This window comes from Procambarus clarkii, chromosome 74, assembly GCF_040958095.1.
Source record: "Procambarus clarkii isolate CNS0578487 chromosome 74, FALCON_Pclarkii_2.0, whole genome shotgun sequence".
In the NCBI taxonomy this organism is placed as follows: domain Eukaryota; kingdom Metazoa; phylum Arthropoda; class Malacostraca; order Decapoda; family Cambaridae; genus Procambarus; species Procambarus clarkii.
This window is the reverse complement of record NC_091223.1, coordinates 19,585,462-19,602,026: the sequence shown is the minus strand read 5'-3', so window position 1 is coordinate 19,602,026 and position 16,565 is coordinate 19,585,462. Positions and strand designations below refer to the sequence as shown.

Sequence of the window (16,565 nt, the reverse complement as noted above, 5' to 3'; positions counted from 1 at the left end):
CAATGCACCGGAGGCTACAGAGCCCGGTCTTCCAACACGGACCGACCCGGGGGCTTGGTCGCCCACCCCACGAGCCTGAGAAGGTAAAGCAGAAACAGTTGAAACAGGATTTATCATCGCTACGAAAAGGAATATTCATTCAGGAATGTGCCCCCACACCCACCATGGAGCCACAATTAGAGGCAGGACACCCAACAAGAAGCTATCGCCGATCATGCCGGGGCCTCACAGGGGTGCATCGTGAGTATACGCCCCACAAACGCCACCTTAAGAACCGACAGTCCGTCGAGATCGGGTTCAGTGACGAAAGGGGGATTGACAATAAAAGGTTCCCCTCGCTCTCGACGTTGGGTACTACAGTTCTAAGGGTGCACGAGTATGCCTCCCCAAGCACCCGGACGTCAAAATAGAAGAAGTCCAAAGGAATAACCAAAACAAGCAAAAGGTCGGCAGGAAACGGCAAGCAGATAGGAGAAGAGGGGGGAGAAAAACGAAACAGAAGGAAAAGGAAAAGGTGCTCAGCACAATTGGAGAGGACAGCAGCAGGAGCACAAGGCTACAAAAGGCCAGAGGATTGTCCCAAGGAGCATCACACTCCGGCAGCCGCCCACCAAGCCCCCCTCACGGCAGCAACAAGCTGAGCGGGGAGGGGTGATCGGCCCACACAGTCAGGTGGCGTGGTGAGCCAAGAGACGGAGGAGAATGACGGGAAGGAAGACCAGAAGGAGAGGAGAAAGAAGACACAAGAGACATGACAGACTGGGTAGAAAGAAGGGATACCCTAGACAGAGAACCAGGAGGGGGGGGACCCTCTGGGACAGAACGGAGGGAAACAGGGGAGGTGGTGGTGGGTGTGTCCGGGTCTAAGGCTTGGAAACGGTTGTGAGACTTAGTAAGGTGGGAAGGACGAGGAGAGGAAGAGCGCACCACACGAGCATAGAATACGCCAGCGAAAGAGGGGAGACAATGAACTTGGCGCCGAACCTCAGGAAAAGACAAACGGTCCCGGTGCTTCAAGTTGAGGACAGCCGCCTTAAGTTTGTAACGTATGCACGTGCGGGAGAAGGTAGGGTTGGCCTCACCGCAATTGAGGCAGCGGACCTAGGGAGAAGTGAACTCCAGCTTAGAGTGACCCTCACCTCCACACACGGGACAGAGAGAAACAGGACTAGAGCATTTGAGGGCACCATGCCCAAACCTCCAGCACTTATTGCAGAGCCGAGGAGATGGAATATACTCCTGAACGGAGCATCTGGCACCAGCAAGAATGACAGAGGGCGGAAGGGTCCTACCATCAAAGTTAATCTTCACAACTCGAAGGGGCTGACGGCGATGACCATGAGGGGGATGAGTAAACGTATCCACCTGGAGGACAGAATGACCCTGGGCCTTGAGGATGTGCTTGATATCCTCGTGGTTTTTTCAGTCTTTTAAATTCCTAACACCAGTCGCAACATGGTGTGGGAGAAGAACAGTGCCAACACTGGCATTTACCCGAGCATTCTTTGAGACCCGAACAGGGGTCTCGCCAAGGCAGGATAAGGCGGCCAAGCGGGTGGCTGCATCCTGAGGAGCAGCAACAACACGGGTACCAAGACGGGTGGGGTTGAAGGTAACTGAGGCATCTACGGAATCTACAAGTTGCCTACGAAGGGAAAAATTGTCAGGAGTTGAATGTAAAGGATGGAGGTCCAAGTACTTAGTCCATGTAACAGGACCAAACAAAGCATGGTACGAATTAGTATGGGAAGGGAGCATACGAGAGTAGCCATGGCGTGGACGGCGATGAGGACCTTTAGAGAGAGAGGTCAAAAGGCGCAGTAGTCACAATAATATGGAGCCATGCAAGGGGACGAGGCAGTCACCACAGCAGGCTTAAGGCTCGACCCAACCACATAGGAGGGAGGGGAGCAGGAAGGAAGAGTCCGGTCTGGGCCTAAACCGGGCCCTGTAGTAGGGGCTACAGATCCTGGTCTTCCAGAATGGTCCGACTCAGGGGCCTGGTCACCCACCCCATGAGCCTGGGTAAGAGAAGTCGTATCGTCATCCATGCAGCAAACAATATCAAAAGTTTGGGACCTGGAACCAAGAGATACCACCTACCAGGGCAGCCAGGGAAACTGAGCGCGTGCCAGTGCAGGAAGGGTGCGTTGTCCCCAGCGGTGCTCCCCCTTTTCAACAGGGGAGTCCTACTACATCGTCCATTCTCCCACACTGGTGCTAAGACCCCATTCCCCCTATCGCCCCAGCCTGGACACCCAACCATCCACTCAGGGCGGCCCCTCACAGGCGACCCCTCCAGCAGGTGGTCCGATGGCTCATAAGGCCCCTACGTGGTGCCCTTCAGCACATCCACCACCCAAAAACGGGGCAGGAGAGGGGGCAAAGGCAACCTACACTGGTCACAGGGAGGTGTACGTGAGCCCCTCACCACGGCAAGGAGGCACCACGGAGGGGTTAAAAGGGGCAATACCAGTCGTCTTGTACTCCAGAAATTATGAAACTTGACAGCAATAATAAGTTTTTAAACTCAAATATACTTTTATTGTTTATTATCAAGACAAGTTGAAGTACACAACTGCTATCAATCAAACCTTTATCTGTATACAAATCATGGAATACATTCTTAAGGAAAAGAACATCACTTGTGATACAGAAATCACAATATCATGATACATTTAATGAACAAATCCACAAAGGCTGTAATGAGGGTTCGAACTTGTGTCTGGGCTAAGATGCATGTTAAGGTCCGACTAAGGCGCTTCTTGGATCATCCAGGACGTAAATCAGTACAGCCACGATGGGTCGCACCGCTGCGGCCAGATCACTTTGCCGCCACACCCACACAAGGAACGCCATATTCATGTGGTGTTACTGCCAAAGAGAAAAAAAAATAGATTCTCTATAATATTATCTCTACTCCGAGTAAATACCTAACCTGTCCTCCGATAAAGAGCATCACTTTTTGCTCATATGAATCACACAAGGCCAAAAAATTTACTAGAAAATGAAAGCGACTCAAGAAAGTGATGTACTGTCCCATTTTCTGTTTTGGAGCCTCTGGTAGGGTAGGAGAGACTACTTTAAATTTACCGTTTTCTTGACATTGTGAAACCTTTGGAGGATGATCTGAAACAGTCCATCCCCTGAAACCGGGTAATGATGATCACTGTTATTTATTACCCGAGGCAAACTTACATTACTGTATAGTGTGCCCAAAGCATAGGCACACTATACACACTATACGTACTCTTAACAAATGAATCAAATTACACCCAAAAGATCTATTTGGTCTCAAGTCTAACACACAATTATGTAAATGAACTCCACAACTCACCAGCTTGTACCATGTAAGGTAGACAACAACAACAGTTATGGTAAATAAACACTCATCTTGACAATGTCCAAAATGAGCTCATATTCTAGTGTAAAATTCAAATGAGAAGTGAAGTGTACCTCTAGCACACCAAACAAACTGTTTTTAATTAAAAATAATTTAAAACACAACAAAACTTTTGGCTACACTGACACCACAACCGTTACTCACCAGACTAATCAGACACATTACAGTCTCAGATTCTACAAACTCACACCGTAAGCTCATTGAAGTGCAAACTAACATTAATAACAGTAGTAAGTCCAACAGAACCAACAAGCTAGAAGGCTTATTCAATCAATTCAATTTCAACAATAAGAGGATCGACTGGGAAGAAATAAATATAGACCTTGGAAACATTCATTGGGGAACCATCTTAAGTGACAAACCTCTCAAACAGGGAATAGCTCTACTGACAGCTGAAACCTACTAGATCTGCTTAGAGCACATGCATATGAGGAGGGTCAGAAAGAGGACAACTCTAGAAAGAGAACACGCAGACGACTGTACAGAAGGAGAAAATAACGTAAATTGCTTAAACAGACACAACTGTCTTTAGAAAGGAAAATAAATCTAAACAGAGAGATCGAAGAAATAATTCTATGAATAGAGCAGACGTTGAAGTGATCATATTAGTGAGGGAAACAGATAACAGACTGAACAAAAACCATCTAATTATCGCAGGGGACTTTAATATTGATCTCTGCGAGCCTGAGGACCCTATTGTTGCTAGCTTCCTCAACTGTATGAATTCCTGCTTCCTCATACCCTTAATCACTAGACCTAATAGAATCACTGATAGTACTACCACGGCTCTTGATCACATCTGGACCAACATAACCTCTCTGCTTACTTCAGGGATAATCATCGATAGCACTACAGACCATTACCCCACATTTCTCCTAACATTAACAAACCACCTCTAGAGACAAGGGAGATAAGCTTTAGGCTGCACAATGAAACTGCTATAGGCAATTTTATAGCTGCTGTTGCTAATGTCAACTGGGAGACCGAATTAGGTAACATAGGGGACATCAACCTAGCAGTGCAATCCTTTCTTCAAAAAACTCTCAGCCTTTATAACATCCACTGTCCTATGCTAACGAAACAAGTCACAACTAAAAGGCTAAACAATCCTTGGCTTACAAAGAGAATACTTAAATCTATTAATAAAAACATGAACTTGAGAAGAAGTGTAGGTTAGGAATCATCTCCAAAAAATTTTCAAAGAATTACTCATCATTGCTATCTAAAATAATTAAAAGAGCCAAAATTAAATACTACGAAGATAAATTTACCCAAACAAAGGGCAACATTAAGAAAACATGGAGCACAATTTCACATATATTGGTATCAAAGAAGACTTTAAATAACAAACCAATACTCCTGTCCAATAACGATGGTCAGCTTACAGCCTCTGATACTGCTATTGAGTTCAATAGGTTCTTCTCTTCCATTGGGTCATCCCTTGCAAATGATATTCCATCTTCCAGTACTGATGTTCAGGACTATCTTACAGGTAACTATCCCCAGTCTCTGTACCTAATGCCTGCAAATTCCCCTGATGTTAATGAGATAATCCTTTCACTTAAAACCAAATCTAGTGTCCTTGAGGAGATACCAACTTTAATTTACAAAGAAACCTCGAGATCTTTAGCCCCTGCTATTGCATTGCTCTTCAACAAGTCACTTGAACTCCAAACCTTTCCAGCTATTCTAAAAAAAGCGAGAGTAACCCCTGTCCACAAATGTGGTGATCTCACTGATGTTAACAACTACAGACCTATATCAATCCTGCCAAACTTGTCAAAAATATTTGAAAAACTTATCTACAAGCAGCTTTACTCTTATCTAGCCAAACACAATATAAATAGCTCTTGTCAATAAGGCTTCAGACCCAAAGAAAGTACTAACGATGCACTTATTAGTATGATTCACTTGATACATGCAGTTCTTGATAAAAATGAGTTCCCTGTTGGATTATTTGTGGACCTGCATAAGGCTTTTGACACTGTCAACCACCAAAACCTTCTTTGTAAAATACATCATTATGGAGTCAGAGGTAACTCCCTGCAATACCTCAAATCTTACCTTACTGACAGGCTCCAGTATGTTTCTGTGAATAATTCAATTTCTCTCACCCTAAGCATCAACATTGGTGTTCCTCAGGGCAGCATACTTGGCGCTCTCCTCTTTCTCATCTACATTAATGACCTTCCAAATGCCTCCCAACACCTCAAACCAATTCTATTTGCCGACGACACAACTTTCATTTACTCCAGTCCTAACCCCCTTGCTCTAAATGTCACAGTGAATACTGAGCTAAATAAAGTCCATCTTTGGCTGACTGACAACAAACTCACCCTTAACATTGACAAAACTTTCTATATTTTGTTTGGCAATAAATCCTCAAATCAAATAAATCTCAGGATAAATAATACCCAAATTTGTAACAAAATAGATGGCAAATTCCTTGGCGTTCTCATTGACCACAAGCTGAATTTTCAGGGACACAGTCTAAATATATAAAAAAAAGTTGCAAAAACTGTTGGCATTCTTTCTAAGATCAGATATTATGTACCTCGCCCTGCCCTGGTGACACTCTATTACTCCCTCATCTATCCTTATCTCAACTATGGTATTTGGGCTTGGGGTTCTACTACCCAAAATTCTTTACATCCTCTAATTACTCAACACAAAGCTGCTATTAGGACAATATCCAACTCTGGCCCCAGACATCACTCGGTACCCCTACTCAAATCTCTGAATATGTTAGATATTAAGTCACTGCACACCCTCTCATGTGTATTATATATATATATATATATATATATATATATATATATATATATATATATATATATATATATAACCTCTATATATATATAACCTCATATATATATAACCTCATAAATATATATATATAACCTCTCCCTGCAAGATGACCAAAGGGACCAAGCAACGCTCCCAGTTAGACTCGGGGGGATAGGTATTCGCAAGGCGACCCAGTTAGCATTGCCGGCATTCTTATCCTCGACCAGTGCAACAGGTGAATTAGTTAAGAAAATACTACCGGAACACCTAAGAGACTTCATTGGGATTCATGATCCCAAATTCGCGGAAGGAGCCGGTCAGTGGGACACTCTTGTCAACTCTCATCCTCGACCGAGTTTTCCAAATGACTGCAAACAGTCCAAATGGGATAGCCCCATAGTGGAGAACATCGCCACATCATTGCTGGAGGCAGCTTCCAGGAAGGACAAAGCGCGTCTTCTAGCTGTGCAAGCTCCCCATGCCGGGGACTTCCTGTTGGCAGTCCCTAATTCCGCCTTGGGCACCCGCCTGGACCATCGGACCCTAAGTATTGGTGTTGCTCTGCGCCTTGCCGTCCCTATCTCCACCGAGCACCGGTGTATTTGCGGCCATGCACGGGCAGACCAATACGGCAGCCATGGTCTCATCTGTCGTAAGACACAGGGAAAGATTGCCAGACATGAAGCAGTCAATGACATCATCAAGAGAAGTTTGGCTTCAGCTGGGTGCCCAGCACAAAGGGAACCTCAGTTGTGCAGGCCTGACAACAGCCAAAAACGCCCAGATGGAGTCACCCTGCAGCCGTGGAGGGAAGGTAAACAGGTCGTGTGGGACTACACGTGTGCATCCACATTGGCTGATACCTATCTACCTTACAGCGCAGCTGAGGGAGGCGGGGCGGCCACCTTCAGGGAGACCCAGAAAACTAACAAGTACAGGGACCTAGAACGTTGTTACAGGTTCGTGCCAATAGGCTCTGAGACTCTGGGCGCCTGGGGTAAATGTGCACTTAAGTTCCTGAAGGAGCTGGGCGAGGAACTCATTGGGTAGACTAGAGACCCAAGAGCGGCCAGTTTTATGTTCCAGCGCCTCAGTGTCGCTGTTCAGAGGGGAAATGCGTGTTGTATCTTGGGTACGCACCCGACCCCCGAGGAACTGGACGAGGTCTTCGAACACTGATTGGTATATTGTTATATTGTTATATAAGTGTGTGTTTTCTGTAAACTGTAACATTGCTATATATATATATATATATATATATATATATATATATATATATATATATATATATATATATATATATATATATATATATATATATATATATATTAGTATATTTTGGTAGCAGTCTTTCCTGTAGACATATTTTATTAAATATGACCGAAAAAGTAAGATTAATAATTCTAACACGAATTTTCTCAATCTTTCGTACATTATACTTCACTGTTGGAGGTAAATCAAAAATCACTTCTCCAAAATTCATTTTTATTTCTAGTCTGACGCGACACGGGCGCGTTTCGTAAAACTTATTACATTTTCAAAGACTTCACAAATACACAACTGATTAGAACTTGCATTTCCCTGATTTTATATCTACTTTTGAGTGAGGTGGGAAGGGTGATGTGGCATTACATTTGAGTGAGGTGGGAAGGATGATGTGGCATTAGAGGATATTAATAGGGTATTAAAAGTATCAACACAAGACAGAACACGAAACAATGGATATTGAATAGAAGTGTTTGTAGAAAGCCTATTGGTCCATATTTCTTGATGCTTCTATATTGGAGCGGAGTCTTGAGGTGGGTAGAATATAGTTGTGCAATAATTGGCTGTTGATTGCTGGTGTTGACTTCTTGATGTGTAGTGCCTCGCAAACGTCAAGCCGCCTGCTATCGCTGTATCTATCGATGATTTCTGTGTTGTTTACTAGGATTTCTCTGGCGATGGTTTGGTTATGGGAAGAGATTATATGTTCCTTAATGGAGCCCTGTTGTTTATGCATCGTTAAACGCCTAGAAAGAGATGTTGTTGTCTTGCCTATATACTGGGTTTTTTGGAGCTTACAGTCCCCAAGTGGGCATTTGAAGGCAGACGTCGTCTATGCCTTCAAATGCCCACTTGGGGACTGTAAGCTCCAAAAAACCCAGTATATAGGCAAGACAACAACATCTCTTTCTAGGCGTTTCACGATGCATAAACAACAGGGCTCCATTAAGGAACATATAATCTCTTCCCATAACCAAACCATCGCCAGAGAAATCCTAGTAAACAACACAGAAATCATCGATAGATACAGCGATAGCAGGCGGCTTGACGTTTGCGAGGCACTACACATCAAGAAGTCAACACCAGCAATCAACAGCCAATTATTGCACAACTATATTCTACCCACCTCAAGACTCCGCTCCAATATAGAAGCATCAAGAAATATGGACCAATAGGCTTTCTACAAACACTTCTATTCAATATCCATTGTTTCGTGTTCTGTCTTGTGTTGATACTTTTAATACCCTATTAATATCCTCTAATGCCACATCATCCTTCCCACCTCACTCAAATGTAATGCCACATCACCCTTCCCACCTCACTCAAAAGTAGATATAAAATCAGGGAAATGCAAGTTCTAATCAGTTGTGTATTTGTGAAGTCTTTGAAAATGTAATAAGTTTTACGAAACGCGCCCGTGTCGCGTCAGACTAGAAATAAAAATGAATTTTGGAGAAGTGATTTTTGATTTACCTCCAACAGTGAAGTATAATGTACGAAAGATTGAGAAAATTCGTGTTAGAATTATTAATCTTACTTTTTCGGTCATATTTAATAAAATATATATATATATATATATATAATGCCACCTCACCCCATCCACCTCACTCAAATATATATACAGTATATATATATATATATATATATATATATATATATATATATATATATATATATATATATATATTATATATATTTTATATATATATATATATACATATATATATTATATATATTTATATATATATATATATTATATATATATATATATATATATATATATATATATATATATATATATATATTATATATATTTTATATATATATATATATATATATATATATATATATATATATATATATATATATATATATATATATATATATACTGATATACTGTACAGTGGTACCTCGGAATGCGATTGTCCCTGTATGCGAGGTTTTCGGAAGTGAGGTGTATTTACTCCAAAAATTTGTCTCGGAAGGCGATGGTTACTTCGGGACGCGAGTTTGTTGATACGCGTACAGGCCGACCTAGCGCGTGGTGGTTCGGCGATCGTCGCCCCTCTGCCCCGCTGCCCCTCAGTTTACCATTGTCTCGCGCTCAGTGACTACTCCCACATCAATTCTTCTCGCGGATTTTCGGTGTTTTGTTGGATTTTTGGTGATTTGTCTATACAATTTGTTATTATATATCTCACCATGAGTCCCAAGAAAGCCAGTGGTAAGGATAAAGGCCAGAAAGCTCATGTGAGGATGACAATAGAGGAGAAACAAGAGCTCATTCGGAAGCATGAGAACGGTACACGTGTTGTTGAACTTTGTAGGCAGTACAACAAAGCCACATCAACAATATGCACTATACTTAAGAAGAAAAATAAGATTATGAGTGCTAATGTGGCAAAAGGAGTAAGAACATTAACAGCACAAAGACCACAAATACTTGAAGAAGTGGAAAAGTTGTTATTAATTTGGATACACGACAAGGAGTTGAGGGGTGATAGTGTTTCGGAGGCCATTATTTGTGAGAAAGCCAGGGTGTTGCACGAAGACCTTCTAAAGAAGACCCCTGCAACGAGTGATGCAGATAAGAAAGAGTTTAAGGCAAGCAGGGGCTGGTTTGAAAAATTTAGAAAGAGAAGTGGTATCCATAGTGTTACAAGGCATGGGGAGGCAGCCAGCTCAGACAAACCAGCCGCTGGACGATTTATTGACGAATTTAAAGAGTTTGCAGAGGCTGAGGGATACCTACCGCAACAAGTGTTTAATTGTGACGAAACAGGACTGTTTTGGAAAAGAATGCCTAAGAGGACATACATTACCAAGGAGGAAAAATCCTTGCCTGGACACAAGCCTATGAAAGATAGGTTTACGCTTGTGCTGTGTTCAAATGCGAGTGGCGATTTGAAAATTAAACCCTTGCTAGTGTATCATTCTGAAAATCCAAGGGTTTTCAAACAGTATAATGTGCAGAAAACCCGTTTGTGTGTGATGTGGAAGTCTAATAAAAAAGCATGGGTCACTAGGCTTATTTTTTCGGAGTGGGTGAATGAAGTGCTGTGCCCTGCCAGAGAAAAATATCTGCAGGAGAAACAATTGCCACTCAAAGCCGTGCTTCTCCTTGACAATGCTCCTGCTCATCCTCCAGGCTTGGAAGATGATTTGATGCCTCAATACAATAAATTCCTCACAGTTAAATTCCTTCCTCCTAACACCACTCCTCTAATTCAGCCTATGGACCAGAAAATCATAGCGAATTTTAAGAAACTGTATGAAAGGGCACTTTTCCGGAAATGTTTTGAAGTGACTGAAGCCACAAACCTCACCCTCAAAGAGTTCTGGAGAGAGCATTTTAACATTTGTAGTGCTTTAAAACTCGTTGACAAAGCCTGGCAAGAAATGACTCAAAGAACCCTGATCTCTGGCTGGAGAAAATTGTGGCCTGAAGGTGTGAGAGAACTAGACTTTGAGGGGTTTGAGCCTATAAATGATGCGCCTATTGTTGAGGAAATTGTTAGTCTAGGCCAGCAAATGGGCTTGGAATTGGATGGTGATGATGTGGAGGAGTTGGTGGAAGAACACAACGAAGAACTGACCACCGAAGAACTCCTAGCCCTTCAACAGGAACAGCAAGCCAACACAGCAGCGAATGATTCTGCAGTGGAGGAGGAGGTGGCAGCAGCACCAATAGCACCAGCGAATGTCCCTTCTGCAGTAATTAAGAAGGTGTGTCAGATGTGGGAAGAGATTCAAACAACTATTGAACAGACTCACCCAGAGAAAGCTGTAGTAGGCCGTTGTCTTAATCTTTTCAATGACAATGTGATGCCTTACTACAGAGAGAGCTTGCGAAGAAGGGAAAAGCAAGCTTCCATGGACAGATTTGTGGTGAGGAAATCGAGCAGTGAGCCTCAACCAGGACCTAGTGGCACTCAGGTTAAACGTCCCAGGGAGAGCACACCAGAAAGGTCCTCACTGCCTGATGTGATTATGGAAGGGGACTCCCCTTCCAAACAGTAACTCCTCTCCTCCTCCCCCCTCCTCACCATCTTCCATACGCCTACAGCACTCGACAGCAAGGTAAGTAATAACTGGAACATAGTTTTGTAGGTTTATTTAGATGAATTAGGTAAATTAGGTATAAAAATTTAGTTTGATGTGGGGTTTTTGGGGTAGTCAGGAACGGATTAATTCATTTCCCTTTATTTCTTATGGGGAAATTAACTTCGGAATGCGAGTTTTCGGAAGGCGAGGCGTCTCCAGGAACGGATTAAACTCGCATTCTGAGGTATGCCTGTATATATATATATATATATATATATATATATATATATATATATATATATATATATATATATATATATATATATATATATATATATAAAATGCTGAACTGTAATGCCAGTCCTGACCTTAAAAGCTTCATTGAAGGTTGTAACAGAACCCATGAGCTCCACACCAGAAACAAATACCTTTTTGATATTCCAAGAGTACAATTTAATCAAACTAGAAATGCTCTACAAATCAAGGGACCCAGAATGTGGAATGACCTTCCCAATCATGTTAAAGACTGTACCTCTCTCAACCAGTTTAAGATAAAAACTATGCACTACCTAACTAACTTGCTATAACCTACCTTACCCCTATAATGTCAACCCATGTCTGTTATTTTTAAACATTGCTGTTTGTCGACCAAATTGTTTTTTTGCTGTTTTTCTGCCATGTTCCCCTCTTTTTTATTTTTATATTTTCTCAACACATTTTATACTTTAATCGCAATTAGTATTAAGTTTTAGTCTTTAGTGTTTTTCCTGCCCAAAACGCTTTGCGTAATAGTGGCTTTAGGCATTGTATGTACTAGCAGTAACTATAAATTCATCAATATTTGTATCACCCCTTGTTTGTATGTACTTTACCTGAATAAACATTTGATTTTTTTATTTATGTACATAATATTTGATTTAGAAAAGAATGCCAAGTGATTTTAAAATATTTTTTAGCTATATTTTGTATGTGGCACTGGAAATTCAGCTTGTTATGAATGAGAACTTCATGGAATTTGCCATCTACTTTATTACCAATCTGGATATTGCCAATTCTTGATTTAAGAAACTGTGGGTTGTGTAAACAGCAAATAAAACTGGCTTGAGGAATTGAGACACATTTTGAATTTCATTTATGTAGATGAGAAAGAGTACGTAAGTAATTATCTAAAGAGGGAACCAAGCCGGAAAGGTTATGAAGCACCATTAACTATGTGGAATATAAAAAAATGATAAATATGACTAAGGATGCCAATTCGAGAACAAAAGCACATAAGGCAAATGATATCAAAGGTATCTGATTCATCAAGGATTCTATCGAGGGACAAGTGAGGGACTGTAGGGAAGCAAGACATACGCACCTCCTGTTAGTCAGGTTATTCGACAAGGATATGTACGACCGTAAGAGGGACAATGCAATATGAACAATAAAGAGCAGGGAGGCGCGCCATTAAGTGCCTATGAATTAAACATGTATGGCTAATTCGTAATCTCGTCAGAGCCAATTCTCACCGCCGGTTACGGTGGTAGGAAGTAGGCCAAGGGGACATGTTACCTTTAGGAGAACGCAGTTTGTCACAAGTAACTGAAGACCAACAACCCTTCTAACGGGCAAGGATTGAAGAATGAATAACTGGATAGAAGACAGAATAAGGAACACCTTTACGGGAGATGGGGCAAGTGCAGAGAGTCTCTTTAGTGACAAAGTCTGCACACTCATTTAAGGACACCAATATGGCTTGGGACCCAGCAAAACTCCACTGTCTTAAATCTGCTGGAGATAAGAAACAGATAATGTTGAATTTCGACAACCACAGGATGGACTGGATTAAATGACTACAGAGCCATGAAGGCACTGTGAGAGTCAACTACAACAACAAAGGAAAAGTGACAGCAAGAAAGCAGTTGACGAAGAGCATACAAAATAACATGAAGTTCTTCTGTGAAGATGCTAGTCTCTGGAGGCAGGCAACACATAGGTGTGGTCAGGAAAAACAACAGAGTAGCCTACACCATCTGCAGACTTTGACCCATCTGTGAAGTTGGAAATGGAGCGGGAGTGTGATGAAAAGTGTGTGAGGAAAAGTACGACATAAGTGAAAGTGAGGAGGGTGTTGTAGGGACTGCACAGTGTAGCGAAGACAGAAGCGATCACAATGATCCTGTAGAGACAGGATGCCTGTTTCGACATACAGGCTTAGGGTAGGAGTCGAATGCAAGGCACCAGGGCTGAAGAATAACCCAGTATGGTGCAGAGCATCAAGACAGCAAAGAGTAAAATGAGAGGCAGATGAGTAAGCACGACAACCATAATTGAGTTTAGACAGTACGAGAGAGGAGTGTGCTCGTATCAGCTCCCCAGGAAGTATAACTTACCTTAAGTTAGGGACCTTAAAACATTCAACTCAGAGGTAAGAGATATGGGGAGACCAAGACAAGTGAGTGTCAAAGAATAATCCCATAAGTTTAGCAGAATCTATGCACAAAAGGGGATTACCATAAAGCGACAAAGGGGGACGAAGAATGACCTACTTCCGAGTTAAAGTCAGAGCACAAGTTTTAGTTGTGGAGAACTTGATGCCATGATTGATTGTCCAAGACGACACGGCATCAATCGCAAGTTGAAGATGCAGTTGGAGGAAAGGCAATTCATCACCTCAACATCGAAGGGTAAGATCGCTGACAGAGAGCTGAGAAGATGCCAGAGGAAAGGGAGAAAAGATGATTGAGGGCAACCAGGAAAATGAGCAAGTGCTCAGAACACTACCGTGGGGTACACCTTCGTATTGCCGAAAAGAGGCAGAATGGTACAAACCCTCACTCTAAAACAACGATTAGAGAGGAAGCTTTGTAGGAGCAGAAGGAGATTACCACGAAGGCCAAAGTAACAGAGTTGGGACAGAATACAGTATGCCATCTCCAGGTGGTGTCGTATGCCTTTTCCAGGTCAAAAAAGAACAACAGCAACAACAGAGATCTTTGCAGCAAAAGCAGTATGAATATAGACCACCAAGTTCATCAAGACATCAGTCATGTTTTGACACTTGCGAAAGCCAAATTGAGAACGGGGGAGGTGGCGATAGTGTTCCAAAAACCACATCATACCAACATTGAACATACACTCAAAGAGTATGGAGACGCAACTCGTGAGGGCAATGGGGCAGATGTCCTTAGGAGCTGTCCCTAGAGACTCTGGTTTCCGAATAGGAAAAACAACCACCTGAAGCCAGTCCTTAGGGACAGATGACGACTCGCAGATATGGTTAAGCAGATTCAGTATATACTGAAATGTGCATTGAGGGAGATGACATTCATTATGATATGTTTTGCCATCTGAGCCTGCTGCCATAGAACCACAATGAGTCAGGGCAGACTGGAGTTTGGAAAGAGAGAAAAGATCATTATAAAGAAGCTGGAGATGCATGTGAAAATCTATGGAACAAGATTCATGAAGGTGCTTACGAATATTATATTTGCTATCTATATTCTATTTATTTAATTCTATTTGCTGACGACACAACCTTCATTTACTCCAGTCCTGACCCCTTTGCTCTAAATGCCACAGTAAATACTGAGCTAGAGAAAGTCCATGTTTGGCTAACTGCAAACAAACTCACCCTTAACATTGACAAAACGTTTTATATTCTGTTAGGCAATAAATCCTCTAATCATATAAATCTCAAAATAAACAATACCCAAATTTGTAACAAATTAGATGGCAAATTCCTTGGCGTTCTCATCGACCACAAGCTGAATTTCCAGGGACACATTCTAAATATATAAAAAAAAGTTTAAAAAACTGTTGGCATTCTTTCTAAGATCAGATATTATGTACCCCGCCCTGCCCTGGTGACTCTCTATTACTCCCTCATCTATCCATATCTCAACTATGGCATTTGTGCTTGGGGTTCTACTACCCAAAATCATTTACGTCCTCTAATTACTCAACACAAAGCTGCTATTAGGACAATATCCAACTCTAGCCCCAGACATCACTCGGTACCCCTACTCAAATCTCTGAATATGTTAGATATTAAGTCATTGCACATTCTCTCATGTGTATTATACATATATAAAACGCTGAACTGTAATGCCAATCCTGACCTCAAAAGATTCATTGAAGGTTGTAACAGAACCCATGAGCACCACACCAGAAATAAATACAGTTTTGATATTCCTAGAGTACGACTTAATCATACTAGAAATGCTCTTCAAATCAAGGTACCCAGAATGTGGAATGATCTTCCCAACCATGTTAAAGACAGTACCTCTCTCAACCAGTTTAAGATAAAAACGAAGCACTACCTAATAAATTCCCTGTAACCTACCTTACCCCTCTGTTGTCAACCCATGTATGTTTCTTGTTTTTTTTTTGTTTTTTTTTCAAAACAACGCTGTTTGAATGTAATTTTCTGTATTAATTTGTAATTGTATTTGTGCTGCTTTTTCAACCATGTTCCCCCCTCTTTTACCTCTATTTTTATTTGTTCTCAACACATTTTATTCTTTTTACCCATTAGTTTTAAGCTTTAGTCATTAATGTTTTTCCTGCCCGAAACACTTTGCGTAATAGTGGCTTTAGGCATTGTATGTACTAGCTCTATCTATTAACCCAACAAACTTTGTAAAATCTCTTTATGTATGCACCTTACCTAAATAAAAAAAAATTATTATTATTATTATTATTATTATTATAATAAGGAAAGATGGAGGAAGACTAGAACTGGAACCAAGAGTCGAAAAACGGGGAACCCAGTTGGGTGGCAACCGACACTGGATCCGCCACAATAGAACCAAGGAAGTGAAGGACTGGCGAGACATCTGGAACAAACTTACCCGATATCTTACAGATTTTCTTCCTGATCTGGGGCAGAGGAGTATCAGTCGTAATGGTGGAGACAAAAGATTTCAAACTCACACGTTTAGCCGTACGGACCGCACTCACCTTGTGAAACGAAAGAAAACAAACAACCATCTATCTGCATCTGTCTTTCTTCTATGCTGCGCTCTTACAGCAGACAGCCGAAACACAGCCTGCAGTCCACCAGGGAACGCACTTCCACATG

At 41.7% G+C, this 16,565-nt stretch overlaps 1 protein-coding gene across 2 annotated transcripts in view; it reads right to left on the bottom strand.

Annotated features, from left to right (window-relative positions):
* Positions 1-2,535: 2,535 nt before the first annotated feature.
* The window catches only part of LOC138356747 (zinc finger protein 160-like), a 28,260-nt gene continuing 14,230 nt past the window's right edge, over positions 2,536-16,565 (bottom strand). For both annotated transcript variants that reach the window (XR_011224633.1, XM_069313060.1), the window contains exon 2: positions 2,536-2,874. The gene's annotated coding sequence lies outside the window, so the exon portion shown is untranslated. The remainder of the gene's footprint in view (positions 2,875-16,565) is intronic.